The following is a 22020-nucleotide window of genomic DNA, read 5'->3' as shown; positions in this document are numbered from 1 at the left end:
TTCAGCTAGACTCAGTTTTTTACATCACCTTGTTCAGCATAAAATTCCTTTGCCTTCTAGCATATCTTGCTTGCTTTATAATTTGACACCTAACGTCATTTCATTAATTACCACGTTTCTTGATGACACTAACCTAACTCTATAACTAGATTCTACATCATGATTTCATTGGTCTTGTTGTTTTGGTGAGTAGACATGTTCCTGGATTCCTTTGTGTTCGATTGTATATCTGATAATTCATCTCCTCTTGCTTCCCTGAACCTGCCTTTCTACCCTCTATACGAAGTTTTAGCACTTGCTTTAATTATTCTTCCCGCTATATGAGTTTATCAAGTGTATATTGTATATATTGTCGAATTTTTTTATTCAGTGCTCAGTATGGTTAGGTGTCTATATAGTTCTTGTTAACTACATAAGAATATTGACTGGGCAAAAATTAATAAATAAGGAGCCCAAAAACATTTCACGAAGAAGAAGAAGAAGTATTTCTGCAGCCATAGAGGTAGAGCTGAGCCCAAATACACCACCTCCTAGATATAAGGCCTCACAACCGTTCTGCGAATATACTGTGACTTCAGCATCGGCAGGCAAGCTTGAACCTTTTCAGTAACAACACAGCAATGAGTTTGGCCATATAACGCTGAAATTAGAAGAGCTTTAATTCGTTTAATGGTGCCAATTGCTAATACCGTTGTACATAATGGTACTGATGTGTTGGGTACTCAACTGTAAGGAGAAATGCGACAGTGATAACGAAGTGCATGCATTAAGTTTCCGAAAGACGAGGTTATGCGGCAGATTTGTTTACGTGCAACTACAAGACAAGACTACAGATTTATTAATAACTCAGTGGTGAGTAACTATTATTATTACATTCTCACACAATCATAATGAGCATAGGCCTATGACGTATTTAACTACACGCAACAGCTGGTGATATGTAGGCATATTTACTCTTCAATGATATAAGGTTATGTTAGCTCACAATCATGGAATACATTATTTCAACGGTATAATTTTATTATTATTATTATTATTATTATTATTATTATTATTATTATTATTATTATTATTATTATTATTATTATTATTATTATTATTATTATTATTATTATTATTATTATTATTCGTTTAGGCCTACGATGGACCACGTGGTTCTTAACTCTGGTGAGCTCTTTTCTTCCTCTTAGCCCAGTATTCCTTCATTCTAGCGCTATGGATGTCTTTTCTTTCTTGAGTCCATTTCACTCCTGTTCCTGGACGCAGTGATTTAGTTGATAGTGACTGGAGGGTGTCAGATGTCTTGACTAACTTTCTGAACTTATCTCGGTTGTAAATGTCAATGTGATCAATGTTATGGTATTGTAGGTCTTTCCGCACTAAATTCGTCGATTTGGCATTGGTTGCTTTCCTTCTAGATACAGTGTTGAAGATCCTTGAAGTGAGTCTCTGGCTGTCCATCCTGACTACGTGACCATAGAACATTAGTCTTCTCTTCCTCACAGCTGTTGTAATGCTCTCTATTTTACTTTACAGTTCCTTGTTGTGCCTGATTCTGTAGCCATCTCTTTCTTTAATGGGACCCATAATTCTTCTGAGGATCTTTCGCTCTTTCAATTCCAGTTCTCTGAGTTGTCCTTTCCGTGTCATGTTTAGGCATTCTGAGGCGTACAGTACAGATGGTCTTATTACGGTGTTGTAGTGTCTAAGTTTAAGATTCAAGGAGAGGGATTTAGACTTGTATATGTTCTTAGAAAGATGATAAGCTCTTTCTAATTTAGTGCATCTACTCTTCATTGCAAGGTCCTCATTAACATTTGGGGTTATCCATTCTCCAAGATATTTGAATGAGTTGGCCTTGTGTATTATTTTGTTCCCCAAAGAAATGAAGTTGGGTGCTTCTCTGATGTTGGTCAGAAATTCTGTTTTATTGACAGCAATCTTTAGCCCTAACTTAGCTGCTATGCGTTCTAGGGAGGATAGCTGGTACGTAGCTTCTTCCATACTTGAAGCTAAGAGGTCATCTGCGAAGGCTAAGCAAGTAACTGTTAACTTGTCTTTCTTGTAGCCGATTTTTAATCCAGAGTTGTCAGCTAGTGTGTTCGTCCATTCCCGAATGACCTTCTCCAGCAGACAGTTAAACAGGATAGGGGACAAACCATCTCCTTGTCTAACACCTGTTTTTATCTCGAAGCTTTTTGATAATACCCCTCTGAATTTGACTTTGGACATGGTGTTAGTTAGAGTAGCCTTCACAAGATTCAAAGTCTTCTTATCCAGTCCCATTTCAGTCAACGTCTCAAAGAGGGACTGTCTGTCTACCGAGTCGTAAGCCTTCTGGAAGTCAACAAAAATTGCTACATAGGGTGAGGTGCTGAGGTTTTTGTAGGTAAAGATAGTTTTGAGGTTCAGAATCTGCTCTGTGCATGATCTTGACTTCCTAAATCCAGCTTGGTACTCTCCTATGCAGGAATCTAATTGTGCCTCCACTCTTTTAAGCAATGCTTTGGAGAAGAATTTGTAGGTCACTGATAAGAGAGAGACACCTCTATAGTTGTTAGGGTCTAACTTGTCTCCTTTCTTGTGCAGCGGATGGATGATAGCTGAAGTCCAATCCCTTGGTAGTGTTTCTGTTGTCCAGATGTCAGTTATGATTCTGTGGATACTGTCAATTGACTCTTCATCTGCATGTCTCCATAATTCTGCAGTGATGCCATCTTCGCCTGCTGCTCTGTTAGATTTCAGTTCAGAGATGATCTGTTTGATTTCTCCTTTGGTGGGAGGAAGGGAGTCAGGGTTAATAACATTCTTAGGTTGAAATTGTAGTTTTTCCTCTGGTTCTTCTGCATTGAGGAGGCCATCAAAATATTTAGCAAGGACTGTAGTACAATCTTCATTCTTCATTTTCAGTTCTCCGTCTGGTCCTCGAAGGTGGAGTGTAGGGGCTGAGTAAGCGTTTGTCTGAGATTTTAGAGTTTTGTACAAGTTACTGGTGTTGTTCCTTTAAAAGTCTTTCTCTGCCTGATTTATGATGTTGTTGTTATATTGCCTCTTAGCATTTCTAATGGTCTTGGTCGTGTTCTTTCTGACTGTTAGGAAGGTTGTATGATTTTCTGTGTTTTTGTTGCAGTTCCATTTCACCCATGCCTGTCTTCTCTCCTCTATTGCCTTATCGCATGTTGGTGTCCACCATGGGTGTTTACTCCTTCTGGTTGCAAGGATGGTTTCTGTTGCTGCATCTATTATTATTATTATTATTATTATTATTATTATTATTATTATTATCATTATTATTATTATTATTATTATTATTATACGCCTTAAAACATACCACCTACAAGAGCTGCTGGTGTAGGCCGATTCACTCCGTAAATGCATGAATTTCGCTCACGGTGATGCATTATTTTAAGGTATGTCACAGACATTTCAAAGTCGGTGATATTTTATGGGAAATAACTGGTACTGATCGTCAGGAAAACTTTTAAATACTCCTCTTCCAAGACCATGACTGCCCATTATATTTGTCGTCACATTCTTGCAGGTGAAGAGAAGAACCAGGCAAAAAAGTAGAATAGAAAGAGAAGCAATAAACAGAGCCGTTGAAGATAGTACATATCTCATACCGTACACAGGATTTCAATCCACAATTTACAAAGCTGAAAAGTACAATAAACATGTCGTTACCTGATGGTTGTTGTACTGTGATGAAGAGAACGCAAGTAATTTTTCTGTACGTCGATACATGAAGGCAACCATACTACATAGCATATGTAATCATCTAATATAACATGGCCTTTATTCTAAACGGGTTTTATTAAACTATAAAATATTTCTAATGTATATGTGAACAAAATTACTAATACAAATGCGGTATATTCTTTAGTTACAAAACATTATAGCTGCATTGCAAGGAATGAGTGTAACAATGTGTAGAAAGATTCAAGAAATGAGTTAATTCTAGTCCTAGTTGGTGAATTGAACACCGAGGATGATGTCCCCACAGTTAATTTAATAGTCGCAGTTAAACCATTTCTTAGTTCATAAAGGAGTATGTGTATGATTTTCTTGTTATTTGTTCAACCTTCTGCCTGATATCTCCTCATGTTTTACAAATTTACGGCCGACCCCGTGGTGAAGGGACATAATGCCTGCCTCTTATCCGGAGGCCCCGAGTTCGATTCCCGGCCAAGTCAGGGATTGTTACCTAGATCTGAGGGCTAGTTCGAGGTCGACTCAGCCTACGTGATTACATTTGTGAGCTATCGTACGGTGAGATAGCGGCCCTGATCTAGAAAGCCAAGAATAACGGCCGAGAGGATTCGTCCTGCAGAATACAAAACACCTCGTAATCTGCAGGCCTTCGGGCTGAGCAGGACCAAGGCCAAGCCTTTCAGGGCTGTTGCGCCGTGCGATTTTTACAAATTTATGAGACATAGTAGCAATTTAATGTTGCCACATGTCAGTACTTTTAAAAGTGTAGGCTCCGGTCTGAATGGTAGTCCAGTATTAGGACAGAAACTTACATACTTTCTGGAATACATAAAACATAAAGTTCAAGGTTTCGAACAGGATGACAAATTGGTAACATCGATGGTAAGTGAAATTCTCATTAAACCATACATGAATTTCAAGGGAGGAAACATTGTAGGCTCATGTGCAAACACTGCCAGTGATGCTACGTCAGCTTAGGTGTTAGGCCTATGTTAATATTATACGTGTTAATTTTCTTTTAAGGTCATGTAATGCCTATTTAAATTGAAATATATTTGTAACATCCTGTTGTGCTGTTAGCAATTCGGCCTAAGTAAGTTAACATTGCAAGATGCTGTCGTGTTTTACAACTGTTTGCTGTTTATGTTTAATGGCAGAGTCACTAAAATACGGTAATAACGACAGTATAATTCAGTATACTTTAAAACTTAAACGGTATTTGTTAGTAAATAAATTATTCCATTGGCAAAAAATATTAAAATCATGTCTGTGTTTGACTATGTTCCGCGTTTCTCTGCATTACCATCGCCTCCGTAGCGTGACGTCACCACGCTGTTGTTAGGCCTTATTATCTAGGAGGTGTTACCAAATAGCATCAGCAGGGAAGACGGCTTCAAGTTATCAAATACATGGAGACCTGTACTGCAGAAATACATGCATAACACCACCATGGCACAGCGGAACGCACTCAAACTGTCGACAGAGAGCGGTGAATCAGTAACTTCCCTCCCAACCACCATAGCACAGCGCGACGATCCTTGAGTCCAGTTAGTGGGGTAGGCCGTTGATAGTACGGCCATGACTTCCATGTTCCTTGGGAGAATTTCTTTGCTCACTGTCGGGGCAAAACTTCAAATGCCCAGATGAAGGCCAATGCAATTTGGCTGAAAGCTTGGCTTTTTTATTATTATTATATACATATAGTGGCTTTAATCCAGTCCATTTATTTCTTTATGATAACCCCTAGGGATGTGTTTACGGGAGATGCTTTTTACTAATTCCACAAAATCTAGGTAATTGACAGGGCCAGGCTTGATTTTTGCTACTTCATCATCCAGATTTTGAGAGAAAGTATTCCAATGAGCTTTTTTGAAGTTGAACTGTCTTTTAAAAATAACTTTCTCTGGTTTAAAATCTGCCTGTACGGTACATATAAGAGCTCGATGCTGTGTTCTTGGAAATGGATCTGCAATCTGTTTCTTGGTTTGATGAGCAATGTGTTCGGTGACAAAAATGTTGTCTGTGTTGTAACCTGGCCTACATCGACCACTGTTAAAGGAATGGGGTAACTTTGGGTCATGTATTAGTTTAAGACCCATGCATTCGGCCCATTCTTCTAAATTTTGGCCATTTGTGTCAGTCTCTTTGTATCCCTAAGACGTACTATGACAGTTGAAATCACCGATGACTAGATTTGTTGGTTGAGAATGGAAATTGCAAGTTTCTGTAAAGTTATACTCCTTATTTGGTGGCTTATAGAGAGATGTAATAGTGCAGGATTTAATTTCAACGGTCAGGATTTCACTGTCATCCACACAGGTCAAGCCAGCAGATAAAATGTTGGTGCCCTGTTTAATGAAAATTGCACTCCCATATTGTTTATTAGGTCTTTCCAGGACAAGTTTCATTCCGTTCACCTTTGGTCGTCGATCATTTGATTCTCTATGTATCTCCTGAACCAGTAGGATGTCACAATTATGTGTTGTGCAAATGTCAGATAATAAGGCTTCCTTCTCTGGTGAAATTCCCTCTATATTAAATGAGATTGTTACTAAAGCTGGCATAGAAAAAATGCCGTTTGAGGTTCATAATAACTAATAACTTAGTGTTCCGGCGACGGAACAATCAGCCGCTGAGGTTTCCTCAACGTTGCCCAGGGTACGCCCGATTATCTTTACAATCTTCGTGTAGGCATCTTCCGTGCACCCCAGAACATAAATGCCCCCCATTATATATACAGTCCGTTGTATTTTTTAAATCATTAGTTCCTGCGTGGAGAATTACTACTTCCTCATTCCCCGCATTCCTCCTCTATTTTACTGTTCAACTGTTTCGCTCGAATTTCCGGCATGCACATCACTTGCACTGACCCATTTTCCTGTCCTCTATGCTGCAGGATAGAATCACCTATCACCACACAATTTACCGGTTTCATATTCTCCATAGATGAATGAGTGCTTACATTTCTCATATACACTTCCTGTAACTTCTTTTGTAGCTCCGCAATCATGAGATTTGCTTCATTTAATTCCCGTTGGTGTTCGCCCATTTTTGCTTTGTTGCTAGTCACATCCCTATTCAAGAAACACTTGATACATGCCATTCTTTCCTTATCACTGTCCAGGGCCTGTAGCTTACCACACTTGAAATTAAACCATACTCCACACGTATCACACTTAGCACCAGATCTTAAGTTCCTCTTACACCCCATACACTTCACGTTCACGTTCACTACCTCTTCTGAAGCTCGTTTAATAGGGCCCGGGTTTAACTTGTTTGATTTAATCAACCTGGGGGTAGCGTCAACATTTACCCCTAAGGCTGGGACTGTTCAAGAATGGAGGACGTCAGCGGCGGTAACCAGAACTCGGACAGGCGTATTTATAGGAAGTACAGTTCGGTTATCTACATCTGGCAAGTAATGTGGTAATGCGTGCCAACGATACAACACTCCCCGGGTAACTGCCTACTGCAGGTTCGCATTCCAGCACGCACTCCGCAGCCCCCTGCCGACTTGCCCATGTCCCATGGCTGCTCGCCAAACTGATAAGGAAATACCCACCTCTGCACAAACATGTCTGCTCCCTTCAACAGTCAATCACTACTGATCTGCATTTAGGGCAGTCGCCCAGGTGGCAGATTTCCTATCTGTTGTTTTCCTAGCCTATCTTAAATGATTGCAAAGAAATTGGAAATTTATTGAACATCTCTCTTGGTAAGTTATTCCAATCCTTAACTCTCCTTCCTATAAACGAATATTTGCCCCAATTTGTCCTCCTGAATTCCAACTTTATCTTCATATTGTGATCTTTCCTACATTTAAAGACACCACTCAAACTTATTCGTCTACTGATGTCATTCCTCCCCATATCTCCAATGACAGCTCGGAACATACCACTCAGTCGATCAGCTCGTCTCCTTTCTCGCAAGCCTTCCCAGCCCACACTTTGCAACATTTTTGTAACACTACTCTTGTGTCGGAAATCACCCAGAACAAATCGAGCTGCTTTCCTTTGGATTTTTTCCAGTTCATGAATCAAGTAATCCTGGTGAGGGTCCCATACACTGGAACCATACTCTAGATGGGGTCTTATTGTGAGTGGGGTAACCACTAAATTTGGATGATACTTTATTTGGAAGAAGCCCCTTCTTTGCGAGGCTAACACTCAGATTCAAGGAAATGATTATTATACACTTTCGACCGTCTTGTTGGTAACCATAAAAAACCTACTTTTTTGCCTTACCTTGAAACGGCAAATTTCCACTTCTCTAGTAAGGTTGGATCAGTAAGAAACAGATGGAAAGTCACATTATTTCCTTCTTTGTACTGTCTGAAGTACGTCTTGAAACAAAGCAGTGTAGCATTACTCTTATTCCCATACTGTGGACGAAATGTGCATTACATGATTTGGCACTACAATAATGACTGTAACACCACACTATTCGTCACTGCCATAAAATGACTAAAGGTAATCTTGGTGTTTTGGTACAGAATAAGACGGAGAAACAACATAAATTTTTATTACTATTAAGCTATTTCATTTTGTGCCTTGAAGGAGTAAGGCGGGCTCCTAGAGGTCTACGCAATTTCTCAAGCCAAGGATATTTGAAGCCGTAATTTAAGGTGTGGAGGCCGTCATGGGGTGGCCTATACAAATATATAAAATACAGTACATATATATAAAATATAAATATATTGAACCATTCAATTTTAATTGCGCCACGTTGGGGGACCAATTTTTAATGAGCCGACGTGTTCTTGATTGGGGTGTCTTTCCCATGAATCTAGCCTAATGTGTGGGCGATAATTCTTCTTGCACCGGTCTAGTTATCGGGTGAGCAAATAATTCATTTCTGGCGAATGGGCACCTATTCTTTCCTCTATATTAGCTACACACCGGCGTTCAAGAAAATCTCAGGCTAGCTAAACTGTACAACTCAGGGATAACATGTACATACATACATACATACATACATACATACATACATACATACATACATACATACATACATACATACATACATACATTATCATTATAGACTGTTATGCCTTTCAGCGTTCAGTCTGCAAGCCTCTGTGAATTTACTAAACGTCGCCACAATCCTCGATTTGCAACTAGTGTTTTGGCCTCGTTTAGTTCTATACCTCTTATCTTTAAATCGTTAGAAACCGAGTCTAACCATCGTCGTCTTGGTCTCCCTCTACTTCTCTTACCCTCCATAACAGAGTCCATTATTCTCTTAGGTAACCTATCCTCCTTCATTCGCCTCACATGACCCCACCAGCGAAGCCGGTTTATGCGCACAGCTTCATCCATCGAGTTCATTCCCAACTTAGCCTTTATCTCCTCATTCCGAGTACCCTCCTGCCATTGTTCCCACCTGTTTGTACCAACAATCACTCTTGCTACTTTCATGTCTGTTACTTCTAACTTATGAATAAGATATCCTGAGTCCACCCACCTTTCGCTCCCGTAAAGCAAAGTTGATCTGAAAACAGACCGATGTAAAGATAGTTTCGTCTGGGAGCTGACTTCCTTCTTACAGAATACTGCTGATCGCAACTGCGAGCTCACTGCATTAGCTTTACTACACCTTGATTCAATTTCACTTACTATATTACCATCCTGGGAAAACACACAGCCTAAATACTTGAAATTATCGACCTGTTCTAGCTTTGTATCACCAATCTGACATTCAATTCTGTTAAATTTCTTACCTACTGACATCAATTTAGTCTCCGAGAGGCTAATTTTCATACCATACTCATTGCACCTATTTTCAAGTTCCAAGATATTAGACTGCAGGCTTTCGGCACAGTCTGCCATTAAGACCAAGTCGTCAGCACAGGCCAAACTGCTTACTACATTTCCACCTAACTGAATCCCTCCCTGCCATTTTATACCTTTCAGCAGATGATCCATGTAAACTACGAACAGCAAAGGTGAAAGATTACAGCGTTGTCTAACTCCTGTAAGTACCCTGAATCAAGAACTCATTCTACCATCAATTCTCACTGAAGCCCAATTGTCAACATAAATACCTTTGATTGATTTTAATAATTTACATTTAATTCCATAGTCCCCCAGTATGGCGAACATCTTTTCCCTCGGTACCCTGTCATATGCTTTCTCTAGATCTACGAAACATAAACACAACTGCCTATTCCTCTCGTAGCATTTTTCAATTACCTGGCGCATACTGAAAATCTGAACCTGACAGCCTCTCTGTGGTCTGAAACCACACTGGTTTTCATCCAACTTTCTCTCAACGACTGATCGCACCCTCCCTTCCAAGATGCCAGTGAATACTTTGCCTGTTATACTAATCGATGAGATACCTCGATAGTTGTTGCAATCCTTCCTGTTCCCTTGCTTATAGATAGGTGCAATTATGCTTTTGTCCAATCTGAAGGTACCTTACCAACACTCCATGCTAATTTTACTACTCTATGAAGCCATTTCATCCCTGCCTTCCCACTATACTTCACCATTTCAGATCTAATTTCATCTATTCCTGCTGCCTTATGACAATGGAGTTTATTTACTATCCTTTCCACTTCCTCAAGCATAATTTCACCAACATCATTTTCCTCCTTCCCATGAGCTTGGCTGTTTGCAACACCACCAGGATGATTTCCTTTTACATTGAAAAGATGTTCAAAATATTCCCTCCACCTCTCCAGTGATTCCCTGGGATCTATTATTTCACCTGAATTACTCAAAGCACTGTTCATTACCGTTTTCCCTCCCTTCCTAGGATTTTTTATTACTGCCCAGAAAGGTTTTCCTGCTGCTTGACCTAGCCTTTCCATGTTATTACCAAAATCTTTCCATGACTTCTTTTTGGATTCAACAACTATTTGTTTCGCTCTGTTTCCTTCATCTACGTACAACTCCCTGTCTGCCTCGGCCCTTGTTTGGAGCCATTTCTGATAAGCCTTCTTTTTACGTTTACAGGCTGCTCTCACTTCATAATTCCACCAAGATGTTCGTCTTTCCCATCTTTACACACAGTTGTTCCTAGGCATTCCCTTGCTGTTTCTACTACAGCATCCTTGTATGCCACTCATTCGCTTTCTATATCCTGAACCTGCTTACTGTCTACTGTTCGAAACTTCTCACTAATCATATCCATGTACTTCTGTCTAATTTCCTCGTCCTGGAGATTTTCTACCCTTATTCGTTTGCAGACAGATTTCACTTTCTCTACCCTAGGCCTAGAGATACTTAGTTCACTACAGATCAGATAGTGGTCTGTATCATCGAAAAATCCGCGAAAAACTCGTACATTCCTAACAGATTTCCTGAATTCGAAGACTGTTAAGATATAGTCTATTATGGATCTGGTACCCCTAGCCTCCCATGTGTAGCGGTGAATAGCCTTATGCTTGAAGACTGTATTCGTAACAGCTAAACCCATACTAGCACAGAAGTCCAGCAAACGCTTCCCATTCTCATTAGCTTCCATATGTACCCCACATTTACCAATCACCCTTTCGTATCCTTCAGTTCTATTCCCAACTCTCGCATTGAAATCGCCCATTAGCACTATTCTATCCTTGCTGTTGACCCTGACCACGATGTCACTCAATGCTTCATAAAACATGTTGACTTCATCCTCATCTGCACCCTCGCATGGTGTATACACGGACACAATTCTTGTCCTAATTCCTCCCACTGACAAATCTGCCCACATCATTCGCTAATTTACGTGCCTAACAGAAACTATGTTGCCTGCAATTGTATTCCTGATAAAGAGCCCTACCCCAGACTCTGCCCTTCCCTTTCTAACACCCGTCAAGTACACTTTATAATCTCCTATCTCTTCCTCATTATCTCCCCTTACCAGAATATCACACTTAGAATTAATCTTCTATTCTATAAATAACAATAATAAGAAGTTAAATTATTAACTAGTAACTTTATTCATAATCATCTATTTACTTGGGGTAAGAGAATAATAATTCGAATGATTTCTTTGTATATATTGGAATCTCATTCAGAAAGATAAAAAGGAATTATTTTGTTTGTCATGAAGTTTAATTATTAACATGTTAAAAAGTAAATATTGAATATGTTAAAAGAAAAATAAAGTCAACATGATGAGTATCAGAAGTAATGAATATCAAATATGCTCAATGTCAAAAATGTTTCTTTTCTATTGAATATCAGTTCATTTTTCCTTTTTTATACTCTTCACTTCTAGCTTCAACAGTAACGGTACGCAGAATAAGTATTGTTCCATACCCATAGCTTGACACATGACAATATATCAATAAATAAACAAAAATAATATATATTAATCGTAATTTGATATATTCAAATAATCTCTGGGAAATATGTAAGAATTATCTAACCTAGCCTCATCACTTTTGTCCATAAGCTAAATATCAAAATCGTACCATTTCTAAAAGTCTATCATTTGGTCGCGAAAATTCAAGGAAGACCATAGATGATATTTCTTAACTCGTTAATGGCAGTAATATGAGGATATGAAGACATTATCGCCAATAATCTGTTGTTTCGACTCATATCAGTTAAAATACTAAGCAACATGAAAAATTTTCCTTGAAAATACCATCAATATACTATAATATAGGTTATTTGGGAACATTCTTTTGATGATCGTACACAGTTATTACCCTGTAAATTCATTCATTAAACACCATCAACATATATATCTATTACGTCAACCCATATTACATGTCAACCCATATAACACATCATTATCATGGCAAATATAAGCTAGAATTAGAATTGCGTCGCATAAATTAACATCAATTAACCTCAAGTAAAAACCTTTCCTCATAAGACGTATTTACAATAATTCCACCGCAAATATACCAACAAATGTACATCATTCACAATATTCACATCTCTTACCTTATACTTCCGTCGTGTTCGATTTCTCCATAAATAAAAATATCAATTAATCCTTTCTAAGCAACGCACAATTCATAAAACTTTGTATCTTAACAAAAATAACGTTTTATGGGTGACTAATTACCATTCACATAAATGATGCACTTCTCTTATCAAAGAATGAACATACCAAGTCTATATTTACTTACATCTGGTAATAGGTTGGTGACGAATACTGTCTCAATAACCTACAGTTCCATCTGTTTCCATTTCACGTTTCAACTATATTGCGCCGTTCCCGGCTCCCTGAGAGGACGCATAAGATCCAGGCTAGCTTAGCTACGATCCTTCTGACCAACATAATTCTATCATTTGGGCTATGAGTTCCGAATATGAGAAAGATATATCATACGGAGCCAAAGAAAACTTAAATTACACATAGAAACAACTCTCATTCGTTGCTTATTGAATTTCTTACGCTACCGAGATGTTGCAGCATTCATCCACTTAAATCTAAGTCTCTACGCTACGAAACACATTGAAAGAACTGTTTAAATTTTTACATATCTTATTTATTATATACTTGTTCAATCCAAAGGTCGAATGTTCTGCTATCCTCCCTAAAGAATTTCTAATAGAGGAAACTGCATGATCATCTGACTATTTCGTCCATTTCTAGCGAACATGGCCTTAATTTCTTAAATCTATCTATTTCTTCTACCCGAGTACATAATTAATCATTTTATTTCCTCTTTTAGCTTCTCTCCATATCATCCTTTCACTCAACACTTCCACATTTCTGGCGTAAGAAGAAATCGAAGAAATGTCAGTATCGGGTAAAAATACATGCAAGCGACGTTCATCTTGAATCTGCCGGTAATTGACACGTCCGTCACCCACTATGCATTATAAAGGAAATGCTACTTGAGTTAGTCATCTTTTAAAATAAATCTATTGAAATCTATTGCACTAAGTGCTTAAATCTTGACTGCCCAAAAATCAAGGACAGAATATAATATACGGCAAATTATTCAAGTCCGTATAACCAATTATTTAACTGAACCTTATTATAATTCAGCTCGTAATTAACAAATTAAAAATTATGAGTCCAAAGATGTCGAACTCACCATCTTAGACCTTTAAAGAAATGATCAAATCGAAATAAAGTGTAAAATTAATAGACTGAAACAATTAAGTTAAATATGTTTGGATAATTAAAACTTGTGAAATAGTTTAGAACATATTTGAGTACGGTAATTAAAACTTGTATGAGTAATTAAAACATATCTGGATAATTAAAACTTATTTGGGTGCACCCTAGCAAAGAAAAATATTTACAACATGAGCCCTTACAAGCTAAAGTGTAGACTGAGGGTGGTTTCAAGATATTCAAGACGCATTTTAGGCCTAAAACCATATCTCCTGAATTGGAATTCTCCTCTGTTGCCTATGAAGTTTTGAATTGATTATTAGCTCTCCCTCGGAGCTCATATTAATCTGCTGACATATAGTTATTCCTATCTCTCGCAACATATCAATAGATACCTATAAATATCAACCTGGGAGGATAGTTCCCTAATATTTCTACAAATAACTGGTTTACAATTCTGTATATTCATGCTTCTTATTTCTCTTCTTTCTCAGCGTGAATATTGATAAGACCTCTTTTAAATTAATGTAATTTTTATAAATGGTTCAATAAGTACCAGTAAGTTCCACATACCATTCTAAGATCTGTATCTTCTCATCATTTTAAGTTGAACATACGTGCGACATTATATATTCTAACGACTACTCTACTAGTTTCATCTGAAATATACTAGCTAATGTGGTCTGCATTGTGCGAAGACTCGACCATCAAATACAATTCCTACATTTTCAGTCAGTCATCAGTGATAGGATGTTGCCTAAGAAGTTACTACATTTCCTTTCGCCTGAGAATAGATCAGAATTAGAAAACATCTGTGACACAGTGCATGTGTTTAGTTCATCCTCCTAACTGAGACTTCGTTGACACTACCAAGTGTGCACGCTAACCAACAGGTGTCACTCCAATCTTAATTGAACTTTTTCATGCTTGCTCGTAAGAGAAATAGTACATACAAATGCTACATATTCATTTCCATTTAGTAAAAACTCAACTTGAAAACCATTAAGTCCACTACTACGTCACCGTGCTCACATTCGCGAAGAATCAATAACTACCACCATTCTAAATTATCAATCTCTTATCAACTTCTCTTAAAATAATCGTTATTATACTTCCAAACATATATTCCGTCTCCTTTACTAAATACGTGTCCACTTCATTCAATCGTGGCCCTTATTATTTTAATCACGGTTCATGGACATATTTCACGATATTATGACCTTAATTCCGTCATAACCTTAAATTATTGTAAACACATTTGTCTATTTAGCAAGCATATCCTACTGCTGGTTCCTAACTTGACATTCTCTGGTCATAACCAATGTACACACGTACCTAAATCTCTCTTTGACATAATATACAATTCACTGTCACCTTAACGAACTCAGTACTTCACACTACATGGATCACATCTCGAACGTAGGCTTTCATCACTGATTGACTACCTATCTATGGATTTGTCATTCATATACGAAGATTACCTATCCACCTTTGCTCTAATTCAATACACCACTTTCGTCGCTTCATTATTTCGCACGGAACAAATTAACAAATCATATTACACTTACATATGAATATAAAACATTACTACACTAATTTAAAAGTAAGACATCTGAATTCAGCAGCTCCAGTCGTCGGCATATGTCCAGCTGACAGGACATACGGATACACCTTTTACTTCCCTAGGTGAATGGGAAATATTGGCATAATTCTCCTCTGGGCTTAGTCATCTCTCGGCAGGCAACGTCATCCGACGGCACCCATTTGGGCAGTCTGGCCTATCATCTTCTTAGAACATCTTGCTCATCTCTGGACTAGTTGGAATAGAATAGCAAACAGAATCAATTAGCATTGCCATCATGAACAGCTGTGATAATCTGTCTAATGCGAAAGATTATTTCTTTTGAAACAGTTGATCTACTTGACAAATAATCTTCTTGGGGTAGTATAATTCTATGATTTGAAATGAACAGATTTTTCTCCTTTATCTTTCCAGGAGTTATTATAGGATCCCCACTTCTGTACTTCTTTAACTTGGGTGATATCGAGTAATACGTCAGCAGAGACTGCCGTGACGTAAGCTTGTCGTAGTTTATTCTCGACTTTCCACGTATCTTAAAGTTCGCGGAACGAAATTAATAATCTTCTGCTTGATTTGCGACGCAGCTTCCAATAAGTCTGTTCTTTGTTTCCACTGAAATGATCTCTTGTCGATACCTCCTTTAAACTCTGACGTAGTTGCTTTCCGTCCTCGACTCTGATTTAGAAGTAGTAATTCAATCTTGTTTTCTCATATTTCTCAATAATTGTTAGTAACAATCTTCAAATTCGTTCTTTTCCACTGCCTTCTGGATCTAAATTCCTTTCTCTAGCACCTGAGGTGAATACTTTTGCTTTCGCTTGCGGTATCGTCAGACATTTTGACTTTAATTGTTCTCGGAGACCTGGAATCCATCTTTGTCCTTCTTACGTACGGAACTTCTTATAACAGTGAAATGGCACAATATCATATTATCACTTGATGCAAGGTATAATTCTTTGGAAATAATTCGAAAAATTGTTATCAAAGCTCTTCATTGGCGAACACTATCTTCCCTATAGAGTGTTATTATATATTATGGAGGACTACTTAAATCCATCATTAAAAACAACACTATGAGTTCATTCGCCATAGAACTGCACATTGGAACTATCTCTCGAAGATATATATATCGACCTTCCTTTTAAAATAACACAGACATTAACTAACTACAAACTAGAATAGACATGAATAAATTTATAACTAAGATCATGGAACTTAGCTTATTCTGCCTGCGTTTCTGGACTGGGACGGGTGTTACTTCGTTCTTCTAAATGACATCCATCTCCGGTTTATGGTTGCGTCATGTCCGGGTTGTCGCCTCAAGTCTCGGGTTCGCAGGAATAGCCGTTTTGTTTCCGCCAGTTGCCAATCCCATCCTCAGCTTAGTTGGCCATTATGATGTTCTCGAATACATGCATCAGAAACATTTAAAAATACCGTTAGTTTCATAATTTCGTTATCTATAGAATTTTCTTGAATTGTATTTAAGTTGGACAAGGTAGATTGTGATGCCACAAATGCCAATATTTTCAGATTGAACTATATAAAAAGTGTTTTAAATGTCTGCTTATTTTATGAGTAAATACTTCAAATTAACGATTTTCAATGTCTGCTCTACTCAATCCTATCGGATATTGCGCTTAGGAATCTTGTTTCATATACGAAGATTATAGCGAAATGTTTTTATATCTCAACTTGTTTCCTCAATAATTTTAGAAATCTTCCTTCCAAACAAGCTAATTTTCCTTGCGTATATTTTTCTCGTACAACTTCGTCCTGTTACTCAATGCAATGTTCGATTGTTCACCTTGCTAGTTTAACAATTTAAGGCTGATGACACACGGAGCGGTTTTTGCCGAGTCGGCCGCCGCCTGTGATTGATACACAGAGCGGTTTTTGCCGACTGTGACGAAACCACTGCCTGCTCGAACTGCATCTAAAATGACTGTTTATAAGCAGTCATCGGGTGCGTATCGAGCAGGCAGTGGTCAAAACACATCAGTGAGCGTGACGTTAGGTGAGGAAGCTAGCTAAAATTACCGAAAAATAAAGGATTGTTCTTATTCTTATTCCAAAAGACTACTTACTCTATATGTCTTTTTACGTGTATATTATTGAATTTCAAAGATACTTCATGATATCTAATACAAGAATACCTACCAATGATGCAATCGCCGCGTAAATTCAGCCACGCCCGACTAGAGCGAAGCATCAAGTCAGCCGTGATTCAGCTGAATGTAATAAATCTATGGCGCTAGAGCGCGCACAAAGTCTTCAAACCACTCGCTGCACCGCCAGCTACACGACAGGCCGAGTCGGCAAATCTGCCGCCTGTCGGCGAGCACCGCTGTGTCTGTTTCATCCCATCTGATACAATAGAAACATGCGCCGACTCGGCGGCCGACTCGGCGAAAACCGCTCCGTATGTCATCAGCCTAAAAGTACTGCATGTATCTAAATCACGGCCATTTGGATTCCGGTGGTCTGTACATTTCTACTTCACGTTCATGGCCTATTTGATTCCACATGTCTGTACTTTCTCATAACATATTCACGGCCTATTTAATTCCATACGTCAGAACTTTATAATTCGTACTTTTCTACTGCATAATTTCTGACACTTTATCGCTATTCACGGCAAAAATGAGATTTTAACACCTCGTTTCGACATAATCAGGGGAATGAAATGGTACAATATAAATAAAATATATATAAAAATATATAAAAATATGTCCCAAAATTTGCCTTAGTGCAGGAGAATGGAAAATCATCGAAAACAATTCTCAGGTTAGCCGACGGTGGGAACCAGACGCTGCGTCTCCCGACTGCAGAGCTGCAGTGCTAGCAAACCTAGCCGCTGTTGAACAGAAGGCCACTCTGCTCCGTCAATATAAATTATATAAAAAACTACAAATAAAGAGGGACCGATGACTTAGGTGTTAGGCCCCTTTAAACAACAAGCATCATCATTATCATCATCAAACTACAAAATAACCATGAAAATCGAAACCAGCTTATAGACGGAATAAGATGTAATATTATTAAAGTTGTAATTAATGAAGGATGCGTCTATAAGGGTTCTATTAATTCGTACATCTATTGCATGCCAAAAGATACCCCGAAAACCATTAAAAAACTGCAAACATATCACGCATTGAATGTGTTTCTTACACCAAGTTACGGCTCTAATTCACTGACGAAAGCCCATAATCCTGGCATCTATCGATAAGACTACAAAATTAAAGTGTCCCGCAATCTGGCGGAAAATCGCCCGTTCTTCCAGGCCTTGTCCGTGTGTAGAACGCGGAAGGCACGCGATCTATCTGCGTTTGACCGAGGGCAGATTGTGATGGCCCGGAGGATCGGCACGGACATTTCAGAAAATGCACGACTTGTAGGGTGTTCGAGGAATGCTGTGGTGAGTGTTTTCAACTATTGTCGCGGCCACCAAATTAGGCGGCTCAGAGAAATTACGCTGTTGCCAAGGTTATGTAGCAACTGGCGAAGAAATGTCTAACTGAACACATAATTTCGGAGCGCGAGGCAAGTTGTTCTCTCTCAAGATCATCAGGTTACTTCATATAATGCTTCAAAACAAATTATACTAAAAGCTTCAGTAAAGACTGCTGATTTCAATGGTATAATTATTTTCCATATAAACCACATTAAATAATTATTAAAAATAAAATCTTGAACGAGTAAATTTAAACCCGCAGAATCATGTATTCAAAATTTCAGTAAGCGGCCAAATTTTTATTTCTTCAGCCAATAAAATTTTGTCTGCGGGAAAAATGTAAACAATCGCCTGACTTATATTTTTATCTGAAACATATTTCCGTGACTCTTGTAATTTTCCTGGAAAATGGCCCGGAAAGCGATCATGTAAATGTCGCTAGCTGAGGCAGTTCGGGGCGCGCGCGCCAGCACAGGCTGCAGGACGCCGTAAATACTTTCGGATTACATATTAATCTGTATCAGTTCTATTACATTATAACTTTAAATATTTGAATGCGGTATATTGTACTGAGTAATATAGGAAAAGAACTACTTTAAAGAATAGGTTTACATTCATTTACAATGAATTAAGAATCGGTTTCTAGCTTCAAGGCAGTCTAAGATTTCTTGGTCACCGTCATCACTCATCTCACTATCTGTCGGGACGTCATTTACACTGTTTGAAGATTTTCCGCACGATTGACGCACTTTTCCCTATCTGCAGCAGTCACATGGTCGATGGCTTCTGACGTGAGTTTTTCTACGTCCTTTATTTTGAATGTCTTGTTCCTCTCTGCCACATCTCTCTTGACTTGAGCCCAAATCAATTCACATTCACTATCCATCTTTAACTGCACCATCGGTGCGAGCTCAACAGCTGCATGACACTCGGGTAAGGTGGCATGGAACGGATGGGCTTCAACTAGACAGCACTGCACGATCAGCGTTGCCAATCCGTGCTCAGAGGTAAGCAACTCTCGACCATCTATCGCTTCGCCGTTGCCATATCTGACGACAGCGCAGTTTTCCTCACCCGCCTAATTTGGTGGCCGCGACAATAGTTACGAAACCAAGGTGAAACCACGTCTAAACGTCGAGGGATTGGGCGGCCACACATCACTACAGATGTCGGACGTCGTAGGCTGGGCAGACTGCTAAAACTGGACAGGCGGCGAACTGTGGCGGAATCGACATCAGACTTTAATTCTGGACAGAGTACAGGTGTGTTTGAACACACAGTGCACCGAACACTCCTAAGGGTGAACCTCCGCAGCTGACGACTCATGCATGTGCCAATGTTAAAACCACGACGTCAGCAACTACGACTGAAATGGGCACGTGACCATCGTCACTGTACGTTGGCGCAGTGGCAGAGCGTTGCATGGTCTGATGAATCCCATCACCTTCTTCATCATGCCGATGGGAGGGTGCGAAGCCGTCGTCGTCCAGGGGAACAGCTCCTTGACAGCTGTACTGCGGGACGGAGACTATTCGGCGATGGCTCAATTACGCTCTGGGAAACATTCACGTGGGAATCCATGGGTCTAGCTGAGCTCGTGCAAGACACCATGACGGCCGAGAAGTATCCTACACTGGTTGCAGACCAGGTACACCCCTTCATAACGATCATGTTTCCCAACAGCAGTGGCATTTTTAACGAGATAATGCGCCATGCCACAAAGCCAGAAGAGTGATGGAGTGGTTCGAGGAATAGAGTGGCGAGTTGCAATTGATGTGCTGGCCTTCCAACTCGCCAGATCTTTACCAGATCGAATACAACTGGGATGTGATTGAACGTGGCGTCAGAGCTCATCACCCCCTCCCCGGAATTTACAGGTGTTAGGTGACTTGTGTGTGGAGATATGGTGCCAACTCCCTCCAGCGACCGACCAAGGCCTCATTGTTTCCATGCCAAGATTCGTCGCCTCTGTTATCCATGCCAAAGGTGGACATATCGGCTAGTAGTTAGGTGGTCATAATGTTCCGGCTGATCATTGTAATTTGTCAGTTGTTGAGATATGCTAAAATGTAACTCTAATAATCATTTCATTAAACCTAACATTAGTTAACTCGTATAACTATTATAAAATAAATCCCCAGAGATTCAATTAACTTATTCTTGGATTATTAAATTAATCATAGGCTAGAGAGTGATTTTAATCTTCTACAATATCGGAACCCAGTGGTTTGATACAATTTTATGTCATCGTAATCGCATTCTATTTTTCATCACGAGGGGGGGGGGTCTAATAATAATAAAAATGGAAGAGATGTTTGTAGGGCCAAATGTAAAAGTAATTGAACTAATATTTGAGTTTGTGCCAGATGACCATTAGAGATATGTCTGAATGTTGAATCGCGTGAATATTAAACGTTGTTCTGGAATGATTCCAATGTATGAGGTAATTGACGTCGTGGGAATAGTCTCTCACTTTATTCGAATCAGAAGTGCAATAGTATAATACTACATTTAAATAAACAAACTATATACAAATATATACGGGTAAAAGGTCTTCAACAATATATGCCATACAGATGTCACACCGATTCGGTCCAAAATTCGGCCACTTGAAGGGCATTTGGATTGGCCAGCACCAAGTCTTCCATTGTGCAGTTTGATGGACAAAGGGGACACCAAAGCAGGTGTTCGGTTGTCTGAAGTTCACCACAGTCACAAAAGACCGTATCGATGGGGAAGTTCCATTTTTGTAGATTCGCTCTGGTTCTACCCACTCCAGATCTAAGTATGTTTAAGAACCTCCATGTCAACCAGTCCTCGGTGTGACCGCGAAGCAACACTTCCCGTGGTTCCATCCATTTCAAAAGGCAAGGGGTCTTTTGTTTCCATTTGGTAATGCTGACTTTGTCCGATGATCCTTCCAGGTGTTCTGAAGATGTTAAAAAGGCTTTCCTGGACTTCAGTCTTCGTTGGGCAGGTTGATATCCAAATACTGGATGTGAAGGCATTAAATTTGTTTTAAGCCTTTCGTTATTAGCTGATTCCTGCCCGTGGTGCCCCTGCTAAGGTCGCTGGAATTAAATCTCCATTACCGAACCGAACGTCAGCATCCCAGAAGTACTAGATGGCAACTACTTTCAAAGGCCTTTCTCAAGGCCAAAATTAACTATATTATGCCAAAACGTAGAAGGTCTATCACCATCTAAAAATGGGAATAGTGATAAACTGGGTATTGTATTACAGGAATTATTGTGCCATG

The sequence above is a fragment of the Anabrus simplex genome, chromosome 1, assembly GCF_040414725.1.
Source record: "Anabrus simplex isolate iqAnaSimp1 chromosome 1, ASM4041472v1, whole genome shotgun sequence".
Classification (NCBI taxonomy): Eukaryota; Metazoa; Arthropoda; class Insecta; order Orthoptera; family Tettigoniidae; genus Anabrus; species Anabrus simplex.
The sequence above is the reverse complement of the archived record's forward strand: the minus strand, read 5'-3'. Positions refer to the sequence as shown.